This window comes from Acanthopagrus latus, chromosome 19 (genome assembly GCF_904848185.1).
Source record: "Acanthopagrus latus isolate v.2019 chromosome 19, fAcaLat1.1, whole genome shotgun sequence".
In the NCBI taxonomy this organism is placed as follows: domain Eukaryota; kingdom Metazoa; phylum Chordata; class Actinopteri; order Spariformes; family Sparidae; genus Acanthopagrus; species Acanthopagrus latus.
The window spans coordinates 17,372,974-17,392,763 of NC_051057.1; the positions used below are offsets into that span (position 1 = coordinate 17,372,974).

General features: G+C 41.0%; 1 protein-coding gene across 5 annotated transcripts in view; it reads left to right on the plus strand.

The window, feature by feature from the left end:
- Nucleotides 1–19,790, plus strand: part of dlgap1b (discs, large (Drosophila) homolog-associated protein 1b) — a 100,704-nt gene that overhangs the window by 29,725 nt on the left and 51,189 nt on the right. For all 5 annotated transcript variants that reach the window (XM_037079625.1, XM_037079628.1, XM_037079627.1 and 2 more), the window contains one exon: nucleotides 6,727–6,812. The gene's annotated coding sequence lies outside the window, so the exon portion shown is untranslated. The remainder of the gene's footprint in view (nucleotides 1–6,726; nucleotides 6,813–19,790) is intronic.

A 19,790-nucleotide genomic window follows, 5' to 3' on the forward strand; every position in this document is an offset into this window, starting at 1 on the left:
TTGGGTACTTTGATGACATGACAACCCCTTTTTGTTTTGAGTATGAGTATGAACAGCTTGCCAATTCGTACATATCGCAAGGGTCTTTGTAACTGATAATAATAGTTGTGTGTACCGTATATCGTTATATGTGGTTGTCGGACCATGAAAATACCATTGCAACCCTACTGAACACACTTGTTAAAAACTTCCTGTATGAATGTTTGTAGAGGCTTCGGGGCTCCACTGACGTGATCCATTCACTAGCCCATAAAAAGGAACATTTGCACAATAGCTGCCACGTCATTTTAATTTGTTTTCTTTGCATGTGAGTGTGGAAAATTCAAATTTCAGTCGAACTCTTTAAGATTTCCATCATTATCATACGGCTTGTTAGCTAGGTCAACTGTATGTCACAGTTGGTTAACACTGAAAATGGCAACACAAACCCTGAGGGTGAGTGAAAGGAAGCAGAATGCAATAGTCAAGCAGTAGGAGGGCTCATCTGAGCCGTCAACATCTATCGAGTCAAACCCGGAGATAAAAATATGTATGGAGTGATTCCTTCTCTTCTTAATGTGGTTCTATAAATATCATTTCACTTTGGGACTCAGTAACATTCACACAGTCAGACATAATGTGCCATATGTCTGCTTTACTCTTCCACTACATTCACACCACAGGCCTCCCCGCTCCGTGCCAAGTTTGCTGCTCATATCTGATTGTTTTGGCTGCAGTTCATATGTATTCTAGGATATAAACCACATCCTGTTTAATATAAACTGACAATGATGTTAAACAGGCAAATGTGCACAGAAATACATCACACCCCTGTTTATACCTTTGGTATGCTTCTTGTACTCTCTGAAGAGGTTACCTGAATTGTTGGATGTTGAATTAGTGTCAGCAAAAATGATGTATAGTCCCATTATGCTACATTCTTTACGAGCCAGAGCGGACACCTGATTCCCAGATATGAAAAATAACCTTGACTGGGAAAGAAGAAACCTGCGTGACAGCATCGTTTTTACATACTGACATAATATCAGGGACGCCTGTGTAACTGCACACAAATCTTTAAACTAATCTCCAGTTTTAATGCATGTTGGCACAATGAACTCAAAACAAACATGATACCACATATTCATGTTAATGACCTGGTTAGGTTTAGAGGCAAAAACCACTTGGTTAGGTCTCCGAATGGCAACTGTGCTCATAAAATATTCTGATTTAGCTTTTAGCACCTTTTCTTTACATTTCATTGTCACTCTCTGATGGGGGGGATTATAAGAGTTTCTGCATTCACACTACTAAAGTGTTCCCTGAACTCTTGATCTTAAACTGCTAGCAACTTAAAACAGCACTGGCTGCCTCGACAGATGCACGCGCAGTATATACACACAAACACCTTCCTAATAAATGACTACCTGTCATCAGTGTGTGGTTCTCACATTACTGTGCTGTGAATTCATTAAGTGTGCCCTTTGGAAGTCTAACCATCCAGGTGGGGTGCCGTCAACCCCCCACCACCCCCATACCCACTTTGAATCACACCCTGCATTTCAATTGCAAATACTGTACACCTCAGTGCCCTTGTAAAAACCCTCGAAACACACACACACACACGCATGCGCACACACGCACACACACACACGCACACACACAATCACTCTTTTTCTTTTCTTTTCTTTTTTTTTTTCCTTGAGCGGAGCAAAAAGTTTAACCTACCTCTCTCTGACTGGATAGCGGATGGATTTTTGTGTTCTCTGTCTCCTTGAAATGCTTTCCAAATTTCACCGCCCGTATCCGCCTCATGAGCAGGGAAAAGCACAAGACGGAGCCTCAGATATGTATCCTGGTTGGTTTAATCGCCTGTGATTTATTCAAAATCTGGAATTATTTTAATCACACAGAGATTTGGGAATATTTAGAATCGGATTAGTACGTGTTTCTCTGCAGATAGATGAGATTCCACGTCTGACTCTTATCCATGGATTCCTTCATCTGCTACGCCTTACAGTAGCTGTCAGGTTTTCTAGGGATGCTACTGTATGTTGTGTAGCTGACCGGTTTCACAGTGATGGGATTAGAAAGGAGGGTCAGAGCGGGCCACAGCTTGGGTTAATAGTTTACCTGAGCAATGTCAGTCCAAAGTGACGTGCGACAGTCTTACTGAGTCATCACTAGTGTAAGTGTATAAGTGTGTGTGTCGAGGGGAGAGGGGAGGGGTTAGAGGCTGCTGTGAACTGGCAGAGCCAAATCTAAATCCTCCCCTTTTCAGTCAATAATTCTCTGCTTTTTCACAGCCCCTCTAATCCCCTTTCTGACGTGGCTCACCTCTATTTATCACCAGAGTGCCCGCATGCCTCAAACAATCAGGCCAAAGTGTGGTAGTCTGTTGTGTCTGTTTCTTACATGTGTCTGTCAATCTGGACTGTTCTCGATCTTCAACTTGATAAAGGTCCTTTCTTGTGTGTGTGTGTGTGTGTGTGTGTTTGCGTGTGTTGCACTGCATGTGGCAGATAAGGAAATCACACGGCAACTTCTGAGTCGATGTTTTTTTTTTTTTGTTCAGAGTAAGCATCAACATCAGATCCCCAGTCGACTGGTGTGAAGTCATGCTGCTGTGAAAATGTAATAAAGCACGGAGATAATCACTGCTTAAGTTTGAATAATGGCTCTGTGCTGCACCATGTCGAGATTATGCGCGATGCTGGCCAGGCAGGCAGCCCGCGGGTGCTGCTGCTGACTCAGTGCGAGCGTAGCTGGGGCTCGGGGGGTTAATGCAGCAGGGCCACAGGCTGATCCGCTGCCCATCCTTGATCTGCCAAAACTTCAAAGGCTGCCCTGACAGAGTCCAAAACCGCCATCTCCTCCGGTCCAGGCTCTGCAGAACACTTCCCCTCCCCCTCAGTGCACAGGTCAAACTCGGCCTCATCTTTTATGTATCGCTTACCCCATTGATTGCGCTCTGAGAGATTCATGAATACAGAGGGGCCTATTTCCGTATCACACTCCAGCATATGGATGGAGGCTTCTTTTTTTCTTCTTCTTTTTTTTTTTTTGACAAAAGGGGAAATTTTTCTCTCATTTGTACAGCTCTCATTTTATTTCCCTCTCATTCTTTCCTCCAAGTTTCTGCTTCCGTTCCCCTGCGTCTCTTCATCCCTGTCTCGCTGCGCATCACTCTCCTAACTTCCTCCCATTTTGCATGGAAGGTCACAGTCATTTCCCACTTTTCATAGACCTATTATTTTTTTATTTTTTATTTTTTAGGTTATTTGCTTTTTATTGTTCACTCATGAATTATTCAGACTGCGGATAGTGAATGCAGAGAATTGGAGAGCTGCAGATGACTTACAGGAAGCTCGCTGGAGATGGGCACTTCAAATAACTCCTCCGAGTCAAATCCAGATACATGTAGCTGCTCTAGTCTGCCTGGATCTAATTCAATCAAAAGCTTGTTGTTCACACTCGCTGTTGCACCATAATCACTGACACTGATTGGATTGAGTCAAGAAATGAATTTAAAGGTTATGATAAAGTTTTGATTTGATTAGATTAAGCTTTATTCCTGCCTATGATGCTTACACTCACTGAGAGAGCTGGCACAGTGCTCCCAACGCTGTATTAGCATGCCAGTGGCGTGTCTCATGTATTCATTTATGTTCATCCCTCGGTTGTTTAGTCATTCATGAATACATATGTTGATCCTGGAACAGGCCTCCTCTGCCTTCCTCCTCTACTTCTCTGTCTCTTTGTTTTTCCGATGTGTGTCTTAAGCACCCCAGCAGAGTGTGAAATTGAAATTCTCCCCTAGCAGATGTGAAGTGATCGACAGCGAGGACACGTAAGATATAAAATCACATCTTTCATACTGAGGTCATTATTTTTTTCTTTTTTACCTTGTAACTACAAAGCAGCTCATTTGTTTTTTTTTTGCCACTGCTGATCATTGTTATATCGCCACACTAACACATTTGTAATCAATATTCATTACAGTGAAGGCTGCTGTGTGGCATAAACTGATCAATTTGTGGATATCGCTCAGATTGTGAGTGACCTTTGGATTACAAGGCTATCTCCAGTGTGAGTCAATTCAAGATATTGATCTTTAATTGATGCAGTGAAGATTTATTTTTCAAAATAAGAGACACCTTAGAGGTTCTGTAAGTAAAAAAATATATTTTAAAAAATATATAAACAGATTTTTAAATGGGATTTTATAGAAGGGTCAAAATGTTCATTGATTAAACAGCAAATTGATAGCTGGTAATTAACATGACTTCTTGCCAACAAGCTCTAGCATGACAGTGTCATTTCCATTAGCAAGCTAGCTATCATACCTGATGACTAATGGTAAAAATCAGCTTAAAATAATATATTATTGACTCCTTATTCAATGGCATTTGCAACAGTATGATTAACAATGTTGTCAGTAAATTCACAGCATCTCAAAACTCAAGATTATGATCTTTTCTACTCTTCTAACCTGGTTTCTGGTCAGCGAGGAAATGTGGTAAATGGGTAAAACTTTATTGACCAGTTCCTTTTTACATTCTGAACTCTGATCAGTGTCACAGTTGGTAACTTGAGGAACAAGAAGAGTTGAAACATGCATAATTGCAAACACCGACTAATTGTTGTTTACACCAATGTGACTTCACAAGAAGGTCTCCATAGCGACGATTCGCTGTACTTCTCTGTACTCTGTTAAATATTAATTTGGATTACTGGCTACAGTTGCATTTCCGCATTGTTAGTTAGTTAGGAACACTATCGTTTTTCACAATTCTCTCTCTCTATATATATCACTCTTTCTTTCTTTCCATTTCTCAATCAGCTGACTCCGGGCGTTTACTTCAACTAAACCAACCAGATTTTGCCACTATTAAATCAATCAATCATGCTGTTGCCGTCAAGCTTTCAATCTTTCCTCCTCCCAGCTGCTGTCAGCTGTCGTTTCAGTGCAAAATCTTTGCGACCCTCCCCCACCACCTTCACCTCCAGTTCATCACATCCATCGCCCAGGTCGAGCTCACTGGAGTCCACTTCATCACTTCCAGATCTTCCGCTCCATTGTGGGGGGGTTTCCTACACCACTCACAGCTCAACCCTCTCTCTTAAGATATGATGGGGCCTAATCTCAGACTCATATCTCTCATCTGATGTGCGTATTGCAATAGATATTTATTCATTCAGAATGAAGTCTCTCCTGATGTAAATGATTTGTGCGTAGTGAGTGGCGGAAAATTTTACTTAAAAGGCTTGTGTCATACAGACACGGCTGTTCCTCAGACAAACTGATGAGCTTATCCTCTCTTTCATACGTCCCAAACTCTGCCATCTCAACCAGCTGACAGTTTGTAACTGACTTGACCTGACTTTGTCATGAAGCACTCAAACGGCTGTTGAAACAGATGATGCGCCTGACATTTTAGAACCCGCTACTGGCAACTTGACAAGCTAAGTGCCAAAACCATCAGCCGGCTTGAGTCGAGGTGAGACAGGCCAGGTCACACTCCTCTAGCTTGTCCTCTCAGCGTTCTTAAACAGTTTTGTCTGGTTGTGAATCTTTGGTCTGAACTTGGCTCTATTAAACTAACCCTACCATCACAAAATGTTAAAATGTTGTCAAATTCTTAAGTAAGTTCGCGTTGAACTTCACATTGTAAGACTTTGGTTTTATTGGTATACCTGCATCCCTGTCAAGTAAAGGACCTGGAGCTCCCCTGGGAGTATCAGTGCCCTCCCTCTGACCTGTGCGTATGTGTGTTTGTGTGTGTCCAACCTGTCTCAACCAAGTCCCGCCTGGCGAGCGTCGGACAGACCACCATCTGTTCCGTGCCCCGACGTTGAACTACCTGCCACCTCCTCTTCATCACCTTCCTGGGGTATCAGAAAAGGGCTGCTTTCCAGAGAGCTCATTTGCAAAGTGTTTCCGCGGTGCAAAGTCTCAAAAGCACGATAATGAGTCTGTTTTGATTGGTTATTACAAGGGATAATTATATAAGAGGTGTCTCAGAGCTGGATGTTTCTTATGTAAGCCTTTCTCTCCTGTGAGAAAAAAAAAAACTCCTCAACAACATGACAAGCCTCTGCCGTGTGCTTTAATAAAGGAGTGTTGGTGATCAATTTTATTGTAAAGCATCACGAGTCATTGCCCTGAGACAAAAACTGGTTTCACCCTCCCTCACAACACCTCAAGGACTTAACATGCTAGATTTAAAGACGCTCAAATAGGCTTAAAATGAATTTCCTCTCCTTATCTCCCCTTTTTTTCTTGCCGGCGATGGATTCCGCGCATCCCCTCCCTCCTTTTTGTGCTGTTTCTCTGAGATGTCGCCTCCCGAAAGACAGGGGTTTAGGATCAAAACCAACATGTTGGTGCTGTGATTTTACAGCCAAACATTACTGGGCTTAGCTGATTATGCACACAGTCGTTTTTAATGTCTTTTAATCCAGACGCTCTGGTCATTGGAGATCAAAGTTTTCCATTTTCTTCTGGGGTCTACTTTAAAGCAGAAAGGAGTTTTATATTTCTGTTTTCCTACCAAAAGACAAATTATGCTGTCCGCCATCCCTCCCCCCCAGTAATTGCAATTGGAGTGTGTCTGGAAAAAAGGCGCAGGGGGCACAGTGTGAGCCCATGCCACATGGACCAGCGCATTAGCCACCAGGGCTCTGCAGGAGTTTTTTTGATATGTTGTTATAAATCTCCAACCATGCACTCTGTCTTTATTCAAGGTGGAGAAATGTGCACTCACCGAGGACGAGGAGCCCGGAATTAAGCACAGGAGAGAAAAGATGCCAAAGATGAGACAATAAAGAAGGTGAGTTACTCTTGTTCTCCACTGGATCATTATACTGCCTTCTGTGGTGCCATAAGTAGCTCTGGATGATATTTTTATTGACGCACAGGTCAGCGAGCGCCTATAAAGTGGGTTTCATTTAACTACAGTGGAGCCGCAGTACATGGAGAAAAATCTTAACTTATCTCAACTGTGTTAAGGCTGCCTCTCATCTACACACTCACAAATCACCCGTGACCTTTCGAACGCAACCTTTTATGTACCAACTATAACCTTTCAGCGCACATCTGTAGACTCATCTGTCAGTGCTGACAGTCTGCCGTCGATGGCACCAGGAATGAGACACAGAGTGACAGGGGAAAAAAAGAGGGGATGGTATGAAGTTGAACAAATAAAAAGCAGCTTTCTCAGGGACTGTTGTGTTATTTCCTGTTGGCGTAATGTATCTGGTATCAGAGCAGATGGCCGTGGTGAGATAAACAGTTTATAAAGTGTGTGAAAGTGCTTAATAGCGAGCAAAAGTGCTGAACATGTTTACTGTGCCAGGCATAAGTCGAAGCACTTTAGCAATGTTGTGGTGGGAGGGCAAAGGATTTTTCTAGTTATTTTTGTCCACTAATGAAAACATTACCAGCATTATAATCTGACACCATAGTTATCTGCTTTCACATGCTGATGGATGATACACTTTATCCTGTTCATGAATATTCATTTTTGTTGTTTAAACACAATTACAAGGGCAAAATGAATGTCAAGGACAGACTTAGCTCCAGTTTTGTGCCTGTAATTTATGACTGTAACATTAGAGTCTGAAAAATACATGTTTCGTATTTCGTAGTGTGTTAATATTTTGTTTGTGTTTTAAGATAAGAACCCAGGCATGTAATTTCTGGCTACATGGATTGTAATTAGTTGAGCCTTTTGTGTGTGTGTCTGTACAGCTGATGGAAAATTTTATCATCCAGATGGCTAAAAAGATTCTGGTAATGTGTTTGTGCAGCATTCGGGGCTTTTTGAAGATAACTGGGTATTTATTTTTTTCTGAAAATCTGCCCTGCAACTCAAATGTAATGGTAATGTGTGAGCGGCACAGGCTGAGGTTAAAGGGCGGACCGTGCTGTTTGCCAAGTTTTAGCTGCCCTTGTAGCTGCACTCTGAGCACAGACGTTAGTATTGAGATGAGCTTTTGCAAGGACTTGCTTTGTGATTCCAGTCTCTTGTAATAAGAATTGATACATATTTTATTAACAAGGTAATATTTACACATTAAAGTGTGTTTACAGATCTTGGAGTCATATTGTATATGTGAAAAATGTACTATGAAGCCCAGAGGCACTAGGTTCTTAGAGAGAGCAGAAAATGTCCCCGTCTTTAAGCCACACTTCTTCCTTTTTTAAATGTGGCGCCTACATTACCCAAAATGCATTTTAGCCAGTGAGTGATGGAGGCAATTCATCGGATTTCATGCAGCTTCCCCTGGAGCCACAAAAGTCTTCATACCAGTCCTTTTTTCACATGAATAGACGTACTGGCCAAGACCTGTAAACACAATTGAACATGTAAAACTGGTGGAGTTACCCTTTAACTACTTTTTACCTGATTTAGTAGATAAAAAAACAATCCAATCAAAGTAAACCTATTGGCAGAATTCCATTCTTTTGTCCTCATTTTAGACTTTTAGCGTTCTGTCATCACAAAAAGTCTGTAAATCTGCTTAACAACGGAATGATTTGTGTACTGAGCTAAAAAAAAAAAAATACATTGCAGAGAGTTGTTATACTTACAGGAAATTATTTAGAAAAGCATTTTATTTTTCCTAGAATAAAATGGCATGTTCATAATAATTACAGAAGCTGCAGCAGTGAAATGATGGAAATACTGCATCGTCATCACCGTGAGTGGTTAATACATAATCACGCATGGGATCCCATCTCAGGCTCAGCTCTTGTAGATGAGCCAGCCCTGAACCCTGAGGCCTGGGGCCACTGCCAAAAAGCTGGATTTGCAGCGAGCACAGCTTGCCATTTAAAAAACGTATCATTGCACTGACTTGTGTCATCATCGATGGCTATTTGAAAAAGAGGCAATGCGGTTTACAAACAGACCTTAAGCCAGTGTGTTCTATGTCCCAGCAAACCTTGGAGAGGGAGGGGATGATTGGGCAGGCTGAGGGATAAACAGGTTGATAGCAGAGGCTGTACCACAGAATTCCTGCTGTGCAGCCACACTCTTCAATTTAACAATTTTTTTTTTTTTCAAATACTAAAATCTTGATGTTATCCTGTGCAAACAGCATTTTGGATTTCCAACATCAAGCAGGGTTGGATGGAGTGCATTTATGGAGATTAGGTAGGGAATGAGTGTGCAATTAGGGACAATCAGATGAGGTAAATCTTGGCCGGTGGGGAGGAGAGGCGAGGAGAGCGCTGATACTGGCAATCACAGCCTTACAGAGCGGACACCCGGGGTTGAGTAGGGAAAAGATAGAGGAAGAATGATCAAAGAAAAGGGTTGGAGGTCAGGTAGAGAGGGAGGAGAGAGGAGAGAGGAGAGAGTGATTTAGGATGTAACAGAGAAGAGATAAAAGAAGGACGACTGGGATGCCATCCTAAACAGCCTAGACATTACATACACTACCAACAGTGTGGAAATGTGAAATCACTTAAGGGTGCTTGTCGTTTCTACTCGCAGATTAACAATGAACTGCTTAGACTGAGCAAATCTACTGCAGTCAGCTTGCAAATAACACATTTGTTCAGCTAGGGAGCTCCGAGGCAAGGTGTTGTGATTCATTTCTTCCACCGCAGGACACCAAAGGAGAGGGTTATCGAGAATGCACATAAGAGTTTGGTTACTGAACTCTGTATGTTCAAGGGTACCAACCGCATTCGTACTGCTGAATATGTTTAACCAATCTGTGTCAAATTTCCGAAACCCGAGAGTAACAGAGAGGGAGCGAGTCACCCCTGCAGCTTGTTCACGTCACAGTGTGGTGAGCCGAAACTAAGCAATTCCGAGTATGGTTACAGTTTTTCAAAACTGGATGTACACAAGGCTTGCTGCAGCATTTGTAATGGGAAACACAGAGGTTGCCAGGGCAATGCATCTAACCTGAGGAAACAACCGTTCAAACACAAAATATATCGAAGAGCTGAAGACCTTTGCAAAGTTAGCATGCCTGCTGAAGTGGAACTCACAACTAAAAACAGTTTTTCCAGGTGTTTGTGCACCTTCCTCCTTTGAACCAGTGCAGATGCTGACTTATTTTTTACAGTTGAATTACATTTTTGAGTGTTGAAACTTGGAAAAAAAAAAGATTCATTGAGGACATTTACCAAATTCCAGGTACCAGGTGAGGATGTCAAGTATCAGCATGATGTGATCATAAAGCACTGAGCATGCAAAAGAGCTTTTGAGAAACAGCTTCATACACGATTTCAGGGCCTAAACCTGACATTTAAGTGATAGGAATCAAATATTTATTAATCCGTCCAAGCCTTAGGCAACTATATAAATGGTGCAGTGTTTCAAGCAGTGAAATGATTAAGGTATTAATGAGGCCGTAATATATTTTAATATAGAGCACTGGGAAACACTCAGCCCGAACTTCCTTATCTTGGAGCCTTCCCAGTTCATTAATTCATAATAACACATTTGCAAACTAAATTTAAAGTATTTTTTTTCTCTACCGTTCAAATACTAATTTAAGATCATATCTCTTTGTTGCTGAAATGAGACTCTTGGACCGTGGTTCACTTCTCGAGCGTCGCCCGTGATAACATCTAAAATTCAAAAAGTTAATGTTATTAAATTGTGTCACCTCAGTATACCAGTCAGTTGTTATCTGTGTGCACCTGAGCAAATTATGAAATGGGAAGCTAATTGAACTTGCTCAATGAGCGGCACATTTCACAGTTCATTTGGCCGTTTGTGAAACACTCAACAGCAAATCACCTTTACACCCTCAATGCTTTGTCTCTAATTCCAACAGTTGATAACAGAGCTGCGGCGGCTGAGGAGAGACATTTATTTGATGTACTTTTGAGCACACTGATCATTTTACCATGAATAAGTCATTGTTTCCATGAAAATGCATTATATTAGCCGTGCACCTGAGACGAACCTACTAAGCTTCTTCAAATCTCATCTCATCTCAAAGCAGACCCGCTTTTAAAATTAAAAACAATTGTGTTTGAACATACTACTAATATTCACTTCTACTTGACCTGTGTACTCTTTAGGCTAATCAGGACAACTATCCACACCTATAACAGCTTGTTTAAAGCATTTGATTTTGATATTCTCTCTCCACTGCCTCTGCGTTTGACCTTTCAGACAAAAGAACAGAACATTCTGCACATCGTTGAAATGAACTGCGAAACTGCCCTAAAATAAAATCACCAATTTGTGAAGCACTCGCTTGTTTCCGGCGTGAGAAGGGAGCTTTTTAAATATCAAAATGTTTATGATGATTCAATTGAACTTGGAGGCACAAATAACATGTAATGTCTTGATCTTCAAGTTATTTTGCTTTTCGGAAATTAGCTTGTGTAATTCTGGCCAGCTGGAGTGAATCATAAATAAAAGGAGAATTAATTAGAAGGAAGACATGAACAGGCATCGTATAAACAACAAGCTTTGCGGTGCATTACCCAGTTTCTCATTTCATGTCTCCCTCTTTTTGATGTGTTTCTCTTTTCTCTCTCTCTTCCATTTTGATGCACTATTTATTAAAGAGGCTGCTGAACTCCCGAATGACAAAAACATGTTGACCGCAGCCACTGTTTTCCTTAGCATGAAATGAGACAGTTTCAGTTACCCGAGTTTAGCAACAAGGCCCCAGTCTTGAGTCGTTGACAGACACTAGATGAACCTGGGCTGACAGGAGACATAATCGAGTCCATTCTGATGACATAAGCCTCGCTGAATTCATTTAGTTGGAAATTTTCATGCCCTCTCACCAAGTTTTCTTGTGAGGTCAGCTGGGAGCTCGCCGTTAGCCGTCAGCTCACAGCACTCACCTGGTCTGACACCTGCTCTCCGTGCAGGCAGCATGTTCGGTCGAGGCTCAACTCTCCACAGTGTGCAGGGAGAGCTGGAATTATGCCTCCTAGCCTCTGTGTGAGTTTCTCAGTGTGTGTGTATGTGTCTGTGTGTACGCATCTGCGTTTGTGATTGCTTTCCTTGTGTATATGCGTGTCGCATCGGATACGTGTCCACCAGCGCTCATGCGAGAAGACAGCGGGTTAGGACCCCCCCCCCCATGCACACACACACACACACACACACACACACACACACACACACACACCACCCACCACTCTTGCTCAGTTGGATCTCACTCCCAGATCTGTCAGGCGTCTGTTGACGTGTCCTCGATGTGACGTTCCACCCACGGTGAAGGAGAGGCACAAATCATCCAGCTTTTCCTTGTCGTTTCACCCGACTACTTGCCGTAACCAGCGCGTGACCTCTGCCAGAGGAAGTTAAGCAGATATCCTTGCATTAGTCTTAAAGATGGCGGCGAGGTAATCTCATCAAAAAGGCTTCAGTTGGTCATCAGCACATGGCTGTAAAGTGTTTCCACAAAAGAAACAGCCGGCTGAATCTTTTTTTTGCAGTATTGTTGGCTTGTTGACATTTTTTTTTTCAGCGAGCTTAATTATTTTCTGAGCTGTTGGGAGTTACTTCATTAGTAACTCCCAACTTCATTGCATTATTATATGCAAATCAGGAATGATTGCTTGGTATTAGGTGTAGGCTAATACAACATTTAATCTTTATTAGCACATACAGTCAGATGAAAGTTTAATAAATGGTCTGTTAAAGGACAGAGTTAGGTATTTAGACTACATCCGCTAAAAGCATATTAACACATGAACCGTGCAGACTTAAGGTCAGCTCAGTTTCCTGACATGTAATTAACTGCAGAATCAGTTGCTTGAAATCACCTGACACTCTTGACGCCTCTGGCAGCAGTTTGAGGCTAATGCCTCCTGACAGTGGCAAGTGACTGTACTGTGCATACTATACATACTGTACAATCAAAGCTCACACCCGCACTGCAGTGAGCGGGGCTCCTTTTTTCTTTTTTTTTTTTCATAAAACAACACAATCGCCCTGCAAGTCACGTGCAACGAGGCGTCGGATTTTTTTAGTAAGCAGACTTACTAAAGGATTAAAAAACAATCATCACATGAAACACACAGCGCGGCGGCTGAAAAATACACACAGTTTGTTTTGTAAAGTTTAATTGTCCGTGTTGGGTTTATCTGTGCCCGCTCACAAGCGAACTGCATGACTGGAAATAGCGGCGATAATGAGGGTGCAGAAGCACTCTTAAATTCAGCTACAAGTGTACCAACACTGGAGAAATGCCACCGTTGCGAGCCTCACACTGACATTAGCTGCATTAGCAACTTTTTCACATGTGGGTCATGGCCGTGGCTGAGGGATGAGGGTGCAGTGAGTAATGTAGAACATGCAGAGCGATGCACACACAAACACACACGTGCACACTCAGCCTTTACTCCACAGGGTTTGATTTAGTTATCACCGTCACAGCACTATGCCACTTCCACGTAGTGCAGGATTAGACGCCCCAGATTTCACGGCTCTTAAGAGAGAATATAAACATACAGGTTATTATTCTGTGAGCCTACAGAGGGGAAACGTGCATATCCAAACATATGTGGACGCCTTTTATCCGATGTTGTATTAGTGTGTGTGTGTTGGCTGACTCAGAGTAGCTTTTTGAATGTTACAGTGACCTACTTTGAGAGGAATTGTGATGAAATGCAGATTAAGCAAAAAGACTGAAGCAATTCATTTCCATACATGTATAAACCCATGATTAAAACCGTAAACAAATCCTGTGTCTTAAACTTGGCCTTCATGTGCAGATGCATACTGTATGGAGGGAGATCAGGACCACTGTTAAAAAGGATGTAATTCTTCTTGTTTTCCATGATGATGACTTTTTTTGAGAAGAAAACCAGAATCCTGAGATGAAAGTCAGAATTGTGAAAAAAAGAAAAGTCAGAACTCAAATGTTTTTTACAGCGGCCCTAATCCAATTCTGTAGGTGCATGACGCATTAGGAGAAAAGCCCACAATTTGGGTTGTCGGGGTGAAAGGGCTGCCAAAAGCATCAAAACAGCATAAATGTTCCCTGGCATAGGTTCTGTGGAACCCCGCTGAAGGTGGGAGCAAAGATATCCCCGTATAATGCCGCACTCTTTCTGGAAATCTTTGTCTGACAAGCAATTCTGACATCAGAAAAGGAAGAGCTGGCTTTGGATACTGTGTGACCATCTGAATAAGGCAACCATACCGTCACCCTAGCATGAATCTGCCATAGATTATTTGGGTTGAGATCTTGTGGTCTGTGATTTCCACAGCATGTGATTTATTTTAAGGTATCATTGATTACATCCAGCCACTAAATGTGGCATTCCATCTCCGCCTTTCATTACATTTACGATTGTGCACCAGCTAACATTGCCAAAGCATGCTAGTGTTCCTAATGTTGCTAATGCTACCTAGCTAACAATAAAGTTGCTAACAGTAGCTAGCTAACATGAGGGCAGTACAGTATTATGGGCATATACTGTAGAAATCAGCCATTCTTCTTCTTCTTCTTTTTTTCTTCCACAAACTGGCAACTACCGAGCCTGCCAATCGTTAACGAAACACAGATATCTTGTGATACCAACCTTGTTATACTATTGGTTCAGGAACCTTGATAGAACCTAGAACCAATCTATCATTTTGGACCCAACAACTCTGTGAAATGATTGATGTACAATAATGATGATAAGAGATATTTTCATTCTGCATCTTTCTGCATGCTTTGCAAAGTTTTTAAAAAGTAAAAATAATAATTATTATCATCAATCTACTCAGTGACCCCTTGCACCCTGCAGACTGGAGCACTGTCATCATGGATAATAATTTCATCAGCATAGACCTTTTCCATCATAGGCTCAAGGTAATTACAACAGAGCCCCCAGACCCCTTCATTCATCTGTCTTTAATCATTAATTGACTATTCTTTGGTACATGACTTATGTGCTTATTTTATCCAACAGTTGAGTGCCAGAGGAATGCTGCAGAATTTATTCAATCACCCATATGATCAAAAATGTTTGCATTGCATTTATCAGCGATAATGCATCCATAACTATCTATTGCTATGTCTTTTGTGCTTCTGATTAAAATGTCTGTCTAAAAATAGATGATAAGACAGGCGTTTTGCCATTTTTCATATCCCTTCATGCCCTGTGGGTACATGAAGATATAAAGCACAAGAAATGACCACTTCTGTTGCCGTCCACACATATGATCCCAGAGCGCTTGGTTCATATGAGTTCTCATTAGCTGGGGTGAAAACACATTGTCTTCCCCCAGAAAATCCATTTGTTTCCATGGCGATGCTGTCCTCCCTTGTCCAATTTCCTTGCCTGCTTTTTATGGATAGCGTTATTGAACTTTTAGATAAACAGAACAAAATTTCACAAAAGCCCTTCCAATAATACATTATCGATTCGAGAGAAAGTTCATAAGCATAGTATTAAAAATAAACAAGAAAGAAATTATAGGGGAAAATCAGAGGTCCATTCATCATCCTATTCTCCTTTTTCTATTTACAAGCATGTCAATCTCTCTGATACAAATTACTAAAAACTTGGAGTAATGGTGGTGGCGCCGATCCTCGTCTGACATAGGCAGGTCAAATCATTTATTATATGTAAGGAAAGTGTCCACACTAAGACATAATCCATTGACTGGCATCAGGTCTTTGAATTTCCTTCCATTCTAAAGCAATTACATGTTTAACTTCCTTACATTTACTGGATAATATCATGGGTGTGTATTTAATTATAACAATATTTATATTTGTAATTCTAGTATCAAAATCTGAGTAGGACGATGAATGCAAGAGCTAAATGTGATCTTGTACTCCTATATGGCATTTTTGTCCTCTAAATCAGTCACTTTGGTAACATCCATAATCAGTTATCCCTGATATCTGTATTACCCTTGAAGCTTTTTGACATGTAAGTTTTATCTATAATTGAAAGCAGGAGAATTAACTTTGTGAAAAATGTAGCCTCAGAAAAACTAAATCGATGTTGTGGTCCACCATGAGCTGCACAGCAATACAGCTGATATTGCAGGCTGTCACTTTTTCAACAGATCAAGCTTGAACAAGGTTGAACTGACTTGTAAATGGATGCAATACATTTCAACACAACCCGTGTAGAATATCCTAACAGAGGAAATCAGTAGCAAAGTTTAGTTTTCTGATAGGGCTCACAGCTTGAGTTCAAGGAACAGCCTGTGCTAATATAGAGTAAATTTTAATTTCAATATAGGTCATCGAGTATTACTCAAAGAATACCATCTGAATAAGTATACCTAATCTCTTTCATCAAGAGCCATGCATTATTCACTGAGGACTTAACGAAAATGCTGAAAAACAGCCAATATCACAGTCTTAAAGCATTTGGGAAAAAGAAAATCTGGATCTGTCCCTTTATCCAGAGTTTTTGTGTAATACTGTTGGCAAATATAAAATAAAAACATATTGTCCTTGGTCAAGGTAAATATCAATCACAGGTGAATATAGATTTTGTTTGACGGGGTTTGACATCTCGAGAAAAAAGCAACGAGCCAAATCCTCAGAGCGAACACATGACGGTCTTATATAGAATTTTGTATCTGACTGTAAATGTTACCCTTTAATGTGAACAGATAGGTGCTGTCTTTATCCTTGGTTCTCACTGCATGCCCACGATGGATTCAACCTTTAGCCACATAATAGCAATCTCAATGGTGTCATGGCCTTTTGTTATGTCAAAGCCGAGTATCAGATCCACTCAGTTCAATCTATTCCCTTTAAAGATCAAGGGACTCATGATGAGGGCATCCATCTCTATTGAAAAGGGGGTGAAGGCTTTTAGCACAGCAATCTTATGATCAGAACATTTCTAACACTTTATTACAACTCGTGTTTTTCTACATGGACTTTCTGCGTCACTTCATCGTATGAGAAGTGACTTTGATGCTGAGTTGTTGCTTGAAATTCTGACCGTGTGCCGTAAAAGTATTATCTCGATTGTATCAGTGCTTTTAATGATAATTAAACGTGTAATATGTGAGAATTTCGGTTGAAAACATTCAAAAATGCACTAAAATGATCAGTTCTGATGTTATGCAACTATTGCATTGTGTTGCAAACACTGAAGGTAGCATGCTAACCAGCTAGCCCCGACCTGTTTAATGCTCCTGTGCTATTGGTGTTAGAACAAACACTTCAGTATTTCTAACTAGCTAATAGCAGCTACAGTTAGCAGCAGTTAGCACTTTCTCTACTAATATTTGTTTTGAGTATGAATTCCACAGGTGGTCAATTCTTACATATTTCGATATGGCACTCAGTAGAGCGCATACCTCCACTAAGACCCAACAGTCCCCTTTTTTACTCACCCATAGACACCAGCTGCCTGACTCTTTATTCGGATGTGCACCAAAAGTTATCTGGTTCTATTCTGGGCCGAGACACTTCTAGATCTTCTATCCAAGTTTCACAAAAAAACAGTTCTCTAGTTTTTGTGTAATCCTGTTGACAAACCAAACAACCAACCAACAAGAGGACACACTTCTTGGTATATCATGTAAAATTATTGTAATGTTGACATGCTTTTCATGTGCGCGTCACAGAAAGGCACTTTTAAATCCTCCTAACTCTAAAACGACCTTCAATTCCCGATGCTTGTTTGCCTCCACTGCGTCCTTACACACTCCTGTGTTGTTGGAGTTCTGCAAACAAGAAGTGTCCGCCTCAGTGACAGCTCTGCCCGAGACAAACAAAACCAGGCTTTCTCTCGACTTAATGCCTTTGTTAATTTGTTTACCTTGATCAAATACACCTCATCACTAGAGGAATCTATCTCCTGAATGTGTTAGGTAGTTCCTGAGCTATAACTCAGCACAGTCACTCCATTTGTCAGAGAGAGCCCTGACAGTCAGCCTAATTAGTTTGGTTGTGAGAAAGGAGCTGTCTTGCGGAAATCGGGAACATCAATCCATCCAGGGAGGCATGTGTTTTCATAATGCAAGCCTGTACAGTGAGCAGAAACATGCTTATTACACGCCGGGAAAACTGCATCTATACAACACAGTATAATGATCTGTTTGCTTAAAAAGAAACACTCTAAAGATGTTCTGTAAATATGTGCTAGTTTTTCATGTTAATTTGCATCTTTCGATGAGTTGCCACGCAGTGATTTAATTCCTGGGTGTTTTGAAGGAAGCCTGCATGCAAATCACAATGGGGAAAATGTTGCATAAGCTGTGACAGTAAAGATAAACTGTCTGGCCTCTTATCTTTCTCTGTGTGACCAGTGAAGAAACCTATAAAAAATATGATACTGATAGAAATAAAGTGCTCTCAGCAATCCATTTTATTTCATGTAAGGGGGGACATTCACTCTCCAACACTGACAGGACTTTTTATCGCATCCGATATTGCTTTTGTAGACATTCAAATATTTTATGAAGCAAATCATATAAACCGAAAGCAATAATGTGCTGTTTTTCTTCAAAATGCTGCCTTTTCTGCAGAGAGACAGGACAGTCGAGGGAGACAGTCATCTATCATTTAAGAGTCATTTTAACAGTGAGACATTAAAGTTAGTGCTTCTCAGCCTCTCCTGACATCCCTAAAAGCCACTTTTACATAATCCGGAAACACAAAAAAATTACCAGTTCCCTCAACGGCTTTCTGGCCCCTGGCTGTCTTTAAAATGTTCCACGACATTATTCTCTGGGGGATTTGTTCTTAAAGGCACTGTTCACACATCCACAATGAGAACATCCTCTCTTGTCTCTGTTATGGGCTTCTCTGCCAGCCCCAGCTTTACTCTGTGTGTGTGTGTCTGTGTGTGTGTGTGTGTGTGTGTGTGTGTGTGTGTGTGTGTGTGTGTGTGTGTTTCACTTTGAGATATTAAACCGTCAAATATTCATGTAATTGAATATTTATAAATACGGGGGAGTTTTGTTGAAGTTGCGTTGAAGGCTCTTTTAAAGTGGCTCCACAGTATAAGTGAATATACCGTGTGTGTTTCTGTATAAAGAGAGGGTTTTTTATGTCATTCCTCAAATTTTCCACTATATTGACTTCTTCCACTCAAACAAGCATAATGCTAATCTTGGTTACACTAGAACATGCTATGCTCTTTAGTTTTAAAGGGTCACTTCACCCAAATTACAAAAAATAGAAACATGTCAGTGGTATCTCAATATGCAGACGTTTTGTGTCATGATGGAATTTAGCTTTGTTTTATTAGAGCCTCTACAAGAGCTGTGCACAGTTATGGTAACTGGGACATTGTTTTTGAAAAAGGCTTATTGCTGTCCAACTCTTGCATTGAAAATATTTGTTTTTGTTTGTCAAATCCTTCTCGATTTTCCTGGGAGACTCAACATCTGTCATTGCTCACTCCAGGTTACTTACCGGGCTGATTTATGACAATTTTCACACTTTCTTTCCCTGTTAGTTATCATAACCCCTTTCTGTGATACAATTAAGAATTTCAAGTAAAATTGTAATTATATGACATAATAATGATGTTACCCTTTACCTGTTATTTTGCTATTTTCATTCTTTTAATGTCATCAGAGTGCAGGAATTTCAGTCCTTGAATCTCACATTTTTGAGGGTAGAACTCCCAGAATACTTCTTTGCTTTCTGTCACGTTGAAGCAGAAAAGTTAGACCCAAACACCCAAGAGAAACCCAGCAGCAGGATCAGGGGAAACTCAACAGATGACTTGACAGTGACTGAACAAAAGACTGGACTTAAACACAGCCTAAACCAAGGAAGGGATTAGGTGCAGGTGGAGTGAGGTGGAGAAACACAGGTGAAGGTAACGAATGGAAAAACTCTACAGAAGGGAAGGAGCTGACAGGCTGAATTAAGGCTGGGAGGAGGGA